The sequence below is a fragment of the Pelmatolapia mariae genome, linkage group LG7, assembly GCF_036321145.2.
Source record: "Pelmatolapia mariae isolate MD_Pm_ZW linkage group LG7, Pm_UMD_F_2, whole genome shotgun sequence".
Classification (NCBI taxonomy): Eukaryota; Metazoa; Chordata; class Actinopteri; order Cichliformes; family Cichlidae; genus Pelmatolapia; species Pelmatolapia mariae.
The window spans coordinates 43,673,050-43,680,611 of NC_086233.1; positions in this window are offsets into that span (position 1 = coordinate 43,673,050).

Genomic DNA, 7,562 nt, shown 5'->3' on the forward strand with positions numbered 1-7,562 from the left:
TGGAACCATGAATCCTGCTCTCTACCAGAAAACTCAGGAGGAGAATTTTTGACCTGAAGTCCTTGGGTTACGCAGCAGGACAATAATCCAAAAAACACCAGCAAGTCCACCTCTGAATGGGTAAAAAAGTTTCTCATTCAGTTTTCTTACCCTTTTCTTTACCTCTCTTCCTTATAACACAATGTTTTTTTTGTAGGTCGGCAGTTCACAGCCTCAGACATCTTAAGGCACTTTATAGTGCAAGGACCCTACATAATTAGAGAGAGAACCCCAGTGATCCCTAAGGAAGCACTTGGCAGCAGTGGTGGGGAAGAAATCCCTTTTAGCAGGAAGAAACCTCCAACATGAAGGTGTAGGAATAAATTAATATATAAATAAATATAAATAAATATATTGTGAGTGAAAAAAGGGCAGTGGAGAAGGAGCGCTCAGTGCATCATGGAAAGTCTCGTCTTCCAACCTATAGAGGTCTGTGCAACTATAATTTTCCCCTTATAAAATGTAATATGAGCTTAAAATCCCATTGGGCAAACTCTTCCCGAGTGCTGACTAATGATGTACTGTTACTGACAGCTCCAGAGTAGCTACCAGATGGAGCACAATGTCACATTATTTTGTAAAAAAGATACTGTAAATATTCATGCTGAATTCCCAACTCCAGAAATGTGTTAATGTTAATAAGTCAAAGATTCCATGTAAACAAAGAAACAAACTAACACTTATATTTTTATTTTCTTATTTTATGCTTTTAGTCCCAGTCATTTAAACCAATCTTGTCAGATACAACAAACATATAATATGAACTTCAAATCTTGACGGTAAAACAGGCGATTGAAGGCATTTTTGGAGTGAAGTGGCAAGAACTCTCAGACACTTCTAAAAACTCAGTTGCCTCTTTTATTAAAGAGATGCAGAAAACACGACATCCCATCATACCCCCGCCTTCCTCTCCTCACCCCTGCTTCTCATCATTAGCGCCGGCGCTTAGCAGAAACTCCAGAGAGACGCGTCTCTGTGTCTGATGCAGCGCTGAGGCAACAAGATTAAAGACCGAGCTGGGCGACAAGATAAGACCAGTCACACTGGAGCAGAGGCTTCCAAGCAAGCCTCTGTCACTCCACCTTCACTTATGCCACAGCTACACATTTAAAAGAGTCAACCGTTCACGGAGACATAAGAAGACATGGAGACATTTGTAAGGTTTTGGAAAATGCATTGAGGGTGTAAAAGAGAAATAGATGCGAGGTAGACATGAAGAAAAATAGTTTTCATGTGACTTAATCTATCTGACCTTGTTTGCTTCACCACCCTTTCAAATCTGTTTCTCAAGTGATCTTTGGTGTGAAAAATAACCACCTGAACTACAAAGTCCAGGGAAAAAGGAAGGACAAGAAGTAGTAGTATTAATGGAAGCATATGTTTATCATTGCTGAGGCAGTTAGATTGAAAAAAAAAAACCCCAATCTGTATGAATTATGATGAACAAAAGGGCCATGACCAGATTGTCAGACAGAAAAAATTAATAGCTGGTGAATTAATCCTTTTTTTAAATGAAAGAATCTGTGTTATCTCCATATTTGTGCACTTTGTGGCAGGAGCAGGTAATATAGCTGCTGTCACTACATTGCTCATTTAGCATCATGACGGCCATCATCCTGTAATAGTCAATAAAATGCAGTCTGTTTGTGTACATTTCTTTCATTGCAGTCAGCAGTATTCTGACACTGATAGATTTTGATTAGAGGAATGTTTCATGTCTGCACCGCACATGTTACACAGACTCCTCTGAGCGGACGCCTCGCCATGGGGATCGTGGCCAAAAACAATACGACTTCAATTCCAGAAAGTTGGAATGCTGTGTAACATATAAACAAAAACAGAATGATTTGGAGATCTCACAAACCCATATTTTATCCACAATAGAAAAGAGAAAACATATTGAATGTTTAAACTAAGACATTTTAATATTTCTTGAAAAAAATATTCACTCATTTTAAATTTAATGACTGCAACAGGTCTGAAAAAATGGGGCAACAAAAGGCTGGGAAGACTTTAAATATCTCATTAGCTACAGTACAGGGTATCATGAAAAATCTGGAGAAGTCTCTGTGTGCAAGGGGCAAGACTGAAAATCAATACTGAATGACTGTGATCTTTGAGGACTCGGACACGATTCTGTCATGGAAATCACTGCAATCACTTTAAAGGCCAGCATCTCAGGTGGTAAGAGGGTACACGGCACATCTGGAAAGGCATCATATATGCTGAAAAGTCTATACGGGTTTTAGAGCAATATATGCTTCCATCCATCATGTTTTTCTCAGGCATATTTTAGCAATACAATGCTACACCACCTACAAAATCTATTACTGCAGCATGGCTTTGTATTTAAAAAGTCAAAGTGCTAAACTAGTCTGCCTGCAGTCCATATCTTTTACCAAACTGAAAACATCTGGCATACCACGAAACAAAAAATAAGACAAAGAAGACCCAGGACTGACTCAGGCAAGAATGGGACAACATTGCTCTCCCAGAAATCCAGCAGCTAGTTTTCTCAGTTCCCAGACATTTACGCACTGTTGTTAAAAACAAAAAACAAAAGAGGGGATGCCACAGTTAAAAAAAACCAAAACAACAACAACTAGCTGGTGAACAGAGAGCATTTTTCCATTCAGTAGTTCGCACACAGAACTCAAGTAGACCCACAATGAGTGATAGTGTAGTTCTGTAACTGTTGGATGTGTGATTAAGTAACTTTTTACTCCTAACAAGTTTGTTTTCCCCAGACTGAGATACCGTTGGTTTAAACTTTCCTCTTTACATCTTTTACTTGAACTCTCTTTCCTCGTGTGATGGACTAAGGCTGAATGTTTTTCCCCAGAAAGGCTTCTTTCATGATAAAGCTTAAGGAAAAGAAAACGGGTTGACTAAAACAAATGCACCCATTCACAAAGGTTGGAGTCAATGGCCCAACTGTTTGTTTGAATAGGACAGTTAGATCAGTTATCTGGAAATATGAATGTGAAGTGACTGTGTTCAATTTCCTTTATTAATCAGGGTTTTCAAATCTTCTGCGTTAACAATAACTTTGCATTTGTTTTATTTAAACGACATTTCAATTAAGCTCAGTAGCTAATTTACTGTTCACCGTACACTACTAACATACAAAACTTTCTGCTAAAAAACCCATTTGGAAACTGCCACAAGACACTTCCCCTGAGCAGGTGCACGACACATAAGCCTATAGCCCAGGCCAAGAACGCTTCAGCCTTAGCACAGGGAAATGTGTCACAGCCTCACCAGTGGTTGGAGGACTTGGCGTGGACTACAGTCGTGTCCTTGGGGTGGATATGGCGAGAAAGTGGCACAACATCAAAAGACAAAAAGCAAATCTGTCTTTGTCCTTCACGGCTGCCAAGGATTAAAAGGTTGTCCTTTGAACAGTTGGACTCGCAAAGACTTACACAGCAGCACTGCTTCTGTTCCCATTCCTCAACGCCAAGACTGTGAGGACGAGTCCATGCCAGTCCTGCTTTTTGACCTGGTATCCGCTCAAAGAATGAATTTCCTCCTCAGTGCACCACAATGCACCGGGAAGCAAGGGCCAGGGCGCGCGCCTGCTGTGATGTTAATTTAATGACGAGCTGCTGTTCAGATGGCAGGTCCAAACAGCTGAATAAAGCGATTGTTGTCTTTTTGCTCCATTTTGTAAAGACTGGGGGGGCCCTCCACCTCAAGGGGTGCTCTCTCCTGTTTGGTGCCCAGAAGGGAGCAGCTCTTCTGGGCACCAAACAGTAGATCCTCTGTGAGTACACTGGAGTACAGCACTGCAAAGAAAATAAAAAGTTCCCCTCCTCTTCGCTGCTTGTTTATTGAAAGAGGCTCATTTGGATTTTTTTTCCCCTCTCCCCACAATAAGACTTTACACTAATTAGTTAATTAATCTTAAGTGAAATTCCACCAAGCCAACTGCTGAAATGTGGCATAACAAACAACATTCAGATAATCAGACAGATTTAAGCTAGCTTGCAATCTAGTTGTAAATAATTATGAGAAACAGCAACATAATAGGTTAGAGATTTGACCAACAGTACTATTTACATAGTAAGTTATTTTCATGACTTTGTTAAAGGGTTAAAAGGTTGTAACCAATTCCTTTAATGAGTAATGCATAACTTTCTAACACAGTAGATATCCATTTTCATGTTATAAACAATTAACCCATCAATTGTCTCTTCGGTGTCTGGTGTTAATTGCAAAACAAAGTGTTAATTGGTTAAAAGTAATTACAGCTACACCACATGGGCTTCAGAGACAGTCTTGCCAAAGTTTTTAGAATTCACTGAATTTCATGCAAATCTAATTTATTGTCATGGTGACACAAAAACACAAATGTCAATGGTAGTAGAGGAATATACAGAGATTAACTTACTAAAAACCATTTATTCCCGTTATTGTCAGAATGACTTATTGTGAGCAGATTAGACATGTAATCTTCCCATCTCTGGAAAACCGACAATGAGCCAGCTAAATATTAGCTGCTTAAAAGCTAACATTACGTTAAAAAAAAAAAAATCACACTTTTCCCTTTGATAAACAGTTTTATTACAGTCTCACATCATATTAGAGTTTATTCTCTTAGTGTCCGAATGCAGCAATGTTAGATGCACTTCAAAGAAAGTTTCAGGAACGTGGGCTAACAGCAGCTAACATCGTCTTACAGCAGCTAACAGAGGCTAACAGCACTCACCAATAGAAAAGTTAAGGATATCCTCAACAATTCACCTTAGTGTCACTATCATCAGACAAAAGCGACTTTCTTTGACTCATACTGGACTCCATTTACAAAATTTTACAGCTTCCTTCATAAATAGCTGAATAGATGTGGACTGACAGCATACTCTTGTTACAGATGAATGGCAGCTAGAGTTGTCTGTCCTATAGTAGCCACGTTAGCTAGGATTATGGACTTGAATTGAGAGACATAAGAAAACAGAACTCAGTTTAATGCAATCTGCCATCTACTCACTCTATTAGTGAGATTTTCACACCACCAAGAGTTACTTTACACTACCATAATGAAAAACTAACTTGCAGTTAAGTAGTACATTTTGCTTATACTGTCAAAAGGGAGTGTAGCCTACTCTACACTTACCCTAAATATACTGAATTTAACTAACTACATAGTGACTTGATATTCGTTGCATTTCCTGCACAATATAACCAGCAAAAAGCTTTTTAATACCCCTCTGAGCGACTTGATGACTTTAGCTTTAGCTAAAAGCTAAAGGGGCTTTAAAGCTGTAGGACAGGGATCCTTCTTCTTCCTCTTCTCCCTCATAGAGTCTCTTCACCAATGGTGTTAGGTTTCCCTAAAGGCTGGCAGACACTTCTTATCAGCCTGGCACAAAATATGAATACTTAACTGTAACTTAGCATTCAACAATCATATCCAAAGAGGACCACCTGTGGCTCCATCATGCTGGCGAAATGCTAACTCGGAGGCTTAGAAAGGTTTTAAAATAACGTCATGGCTGTCATAAACGGCCTAGTTTTTTTTTTTCACAACCCTAACAACCACAAAGCTTTGTCTTATGAACACTTGTACTGCATCTTTAAAACACCAGTGAATAGGAAAGCAGTGTCCAAAGGTACATCTTTGTAACATCATGACTCAGCTAATTATGATACAAAACAGCCCTCGATTTAACAGAAAACACACATTTGTGCTGTTTTATTCACCCCTGGCAGATGGTGCTGACTAGCCTTCCGCTTTGGTGGTGTAAAAGGGTGTAACATTCAGCACCTTAACTCACACGTATTGGATATGAACACCGAGGGAGGATAGAAAAGTTCAAGTTCAACCAAGTGCGTGCATGCGGGTGGTTGGGTGTGGGGTGTGGAGCAGGCGGCGAAGGGAGGGGAGGGGTGCTGTCACATTAAATTACCTAGTGTGCTTTTGTGCCGCTGACATCCTCAGTGACTCTCATCTTGTGATATATTTAGTCACGCTTAAATCTCAAATAAATTTCTCAGCGACACGCATGTATTTCAGCACGAACTCGGCCTGCACAGAGAGGAGAGGACAGGAACAAAAATGATGACGCTGATAATAAAGAAAACCATTTATATTTCTGCCACTTGACTAACAGTCTCGCCCAGAGGCGAGGACAAGATTGCACCGGTGCTGTGGTCTGTGGTAAATAATAAATCGCCTTTAATTTTTGGCTTTGTTTCCAAACTTTCTTGCAGGCATTAATTTTTACCAGGAAACGGTCGCAGAAGCTTTCGGAACTGTTTCGCATTTGGTTGCGTTCACAGTGTCTGTGTCACTTTGATGTTAGAGTAATTTGCATGGAAGCTTGTACCAATTTGACAAATCTTTCTTAAAGTTGCATTCAAGAACACTCAGATGATTGAGAGCTACTGCTAAGCAGGACTTTTTTTCTGTCTAGATCCAGTTTATTTCACAGCTTGCTTGTCACAGCACTAATGTTTACTATTTATCTTCATGGTTTGACTGGTTGATTTTTTTGTAGCAGACACTTAAATTGAGCACTACCCAAAAGAGTAATGTAAATAAATTTAGCATTTCGTGGAGCACTGCCAGGATTGAACTTCTATTTTGTTTATTCCGATGCAGGCTTACTGAGTTTGATCCTCCAAAACTGTGATTGAACAGCAAATTAAAAAAAAGAAAAGAAGTGCTAACCAAAGTGTTCCCCTGATTATTTTGGGCAGAGCATCAGTAATACAGCTGTTCCCTGGAATCCTGGCAACAGTCACAAGATTTAATGTTTTAATAGGATTCAAAACACATGTCCCATTGGAAATGTTTTCGAGATTCTTCTTGTGAGAGACAGACGATGCTGACAGTCATTAGAAAAATTATTCTGTCATAACGCCACCCTTCCAGTTGTACATCATCAACAATAAAACAAATATTTCTTACATCAAATGCAAGTGCAGTTCACTTCCAAAGAAAAAGATTCAAGAAGATTCCTGCAGTGAATTAGTCTGTACCACAAACAGCCAAGTACTGCGTGGTATCTCTGGAGCTAAAAATGCAGAGAAAACTGCAGTTCCTCTGGTGGCCACTGGTCGTTTCTCGGTTTCATCAAATAGTTTCTATCCATATGCTTTAGTTTGGTTACAGTCCGCCCTTTTATTAGTCTGTTACTTCGACTTAATTAGCAGATCCGTGTCTGTGGATCCGTGGACTCAAACTGTTTCGTTGTAGCTTGCTAACCAGGGGTTGACAGCCATAGATAGTGACATAGCCACCGCCTGGATTATCCAACTTTCAGACAATTATAATGATCAAAATTTATGAAACGGACTTAATGTTTTGTTGAATATAAAGACAAATGAGTGAGCCCATAAATCTGATCAGGAAAGAACTTGGAAGCGTGAGGGCCATTTTTTTTTTTAGGATGTAGGATTTTGTAACTACAGGTGCTGCCTTTTGGTGGCTATTACAAAAATACAGTGACCTTCTTGGCTTCAGCACCTTTTCTGGAAAAAAAAAGTTAAAACAACTTGTTGGGATTTTGTTTTACTAC